Source organism: Populus nigra, chromosome 2 (assembly GCF_951802175.1).
Source record: "Populus nigra chromosome 2, ddPopNigr1.1, whole genome shotgun sequence".
Taxonomy (NCBI): domain Eukaryota; kingdom Viridiplantae; phylum Streptophyta; class Magnoliopsida; order Malpighiales; family Salicaceae; genus Populus; species Populus nigra.
Genome location: NC_084853.1, coordinates 21,937,184 through 21,939,683, shown reverse-complemented (window position 1 = coordinate 21,939,683; position 2,500 = coordinate 21,937,184).

The window sequence follows — 2,500 nt, the reverse complement described above, 5'->3', positions numbered from 1 at the left end:
GGCAGATTCGGCAGCAGTGTCTGCCGATTCGGCAGCGTTGGCTTGTTGGCGCGGGGGGCCGATTCGAGTGGGGACTTGGGCAGCGGGCAGTGAAAGCAAGAGTTTCCCCGATGCTGCCGGGAAAAACGCTCCCCGGGATGGCCGGGTGAGATGACCCGGCGGCCCGCGACGGGTCATTCAATTCCATGCCCCGTCAACATAACTCCCGATGTACTGTTTGCTTTTTCGGAAGAAGAGATCCATCCCCCCATCCTCGGCCAGCCAAAAACGCTCCAATTAATGGCCGGGTGAGATGACCCGGAGGCCCGCGACGCGTCATTCAAATCACTGCCCTATCGGCTACAACTGCTGATGGGTGGGATTAGAGGCCTGCCATGGTGGTGAGGGGCGGCGAGGACCGTGAAAGCTAGAGTTTTTCAGAGGCTGCCGGGAAAAAGGCCCCTCGGGTGGCGGGGTGCGAGGACCAGGCGCGTCATTCAATTCTCTTCCCTATCAACTTGGCTCCCGTTGGCGGGATTGGAGGCCTACTGTTTGTTACAGGGCTAAAATCGTCAGGGGAAGAGCTGACGAAACAATGCTGGTTTGGATGCAGGGGGTAGTGTTGGAATCGGCAGCGCGGACAAAATCGGCAAAGTCGACAAAAAAGACTGTTGGTCTGGACATCGGGGCAGCGGCAGCCATGCCGACAGGGGGGGAAATCGGCAGCACAGATTTGTGCAGCTGCAGGTTCATCGGGGAAATCGGCAGCGCAGATTTTTCGATGAACATGGGCTGGAAGATGGACTGTCCAGGCCAGGCAGGGAAATTCGTCAAGGGGACACGCTGACGAAACAGCGCTGGTTCAGGCACGGCGGGCAGTGTTGGAATCGGCAGCGCCGACGAAATCGGCAAAGTCGGCAGAATCGGCAGCGGGTGCTGGCGATGAGTCTGGACGATTTATAGTCCAGGGCTTGATGGAAAAGACTGTTGGTCCAGACAATGGGGCAGTGGCAGCGCGGATTTGTGCAGCTGCAGGTTCGTCGGGGAAAATCGGCAGCGCAGATTTTTCGACGAACAGGGGCTGGGCGCTGGACTGGCCGGGCCAGGCAGGAAAATTCGTCAGGGGGGCACGCTGACGAAAACAGGGGCTGCGGAGTGGAAAATCGGCAGCGCAGATTTTTCGACGAACAGGGGCTGGACCGGCCGGGCCAGGCAGGAAAATTCGTCAGGGGGGCACGCTGACGAAAAGAGGGGCTGCCGCGTGGAAAATCGGCAGCGCAGATTTTTCGACGAACAGGGGCTGGACGCTGGACTGGGCCAGGCAGGAAAATTCGTCAGGGGGCACGCTGACGAAAAGAGGGGCTGCCGCGTGGAAAATCGGCAGCGCAGATTTTTCGACGAACATTCGTCAGGGGGGCACGCTGACGAAAAGAGGGGCTGCCGCGTGGAAAATCGGCAGCGCAGATTTTTCGACGAACATTCGTCAGGGGGGCACGCTGAGGAAAACAGGGGCTGCCGCGTGGAAAATCGGCAGCGCAGATTTTTCGACGAACAGGGGCTGGATGCTGGACCGGCCGGGCCAGGCAGGAAAATTCGTCAGGGGGGCACGCTGACGAAAAGAGGGGCTGCCGCGTGGAAAATCGGCAGCGCAGATTTTTCGACGAACAGGGGCTGGACTGGCCGGGCCAGGCAGGAAAATTCGTCAGGGGGGCACGCTGACGAAAAGAGGGGCTGCCGCGTGGAAAATCGGCAGCGCAGATTTTTCGACGAACAGGGGCTGGACGCTGGACTGGGCCAGGCAGGAAAATTCGTCAGGGGGGCACGCTGACGAAAACAGGGGCTGCCGCGTGGAATGGCAGCCTACACGCAGATGCGAATTCGGCAGCGCACGATGGCTTGAGCAGGTCATGGGTTCGACTTGGCGCGATCTGAAACCTGGACGAGGGACTGTCGACGCTGGACGAGCCAGCGCGGTGGCCTGTCGTGCCCCGTTCAGGGGGGGCCTGCCGCGGAGACAGCCCTCGCGGGCTCGACAGCGCAGGCCAGCGTCCCCGACGTCGCTGGCCGCGGCAGGCGAGCTGCCGGGGTTCCCGCATTCCTACAAGAAAACGTCGTGCTTTCCACATGAAACCAATCCAGTAAAATCAGCCATATTTTTATGAGGCTGCCCACTGAATTTGGGGTCATTCCGGGCCGGTTCCTAGTTTTGCGGATTTACTCGATTTCTAATGGTAGGAAAATTAAAACAAATACTTCCCGACCTCGAAAAATTCTGGGAAAATTAATGAAGGTGGATTGGATTTTTGCCAACCTCTGTGCAAAATTTCAGCTCAAAATACCAAGAAATGAATTTTTTAGAGGGGGGGTGACAGCTGGGACCTAGTAGTGTCTCCCCCTGCCAGAGCTGCAATGACACTTATTGCTCTTTAGGGAGCCACCAGGCCGGCGCCCCTCAAAGACCACACGCGCGCGCGCGCCCGCCCGCGCTGGGCGCTGGGGCGCTGGGGCCTGAGGGCCTGGG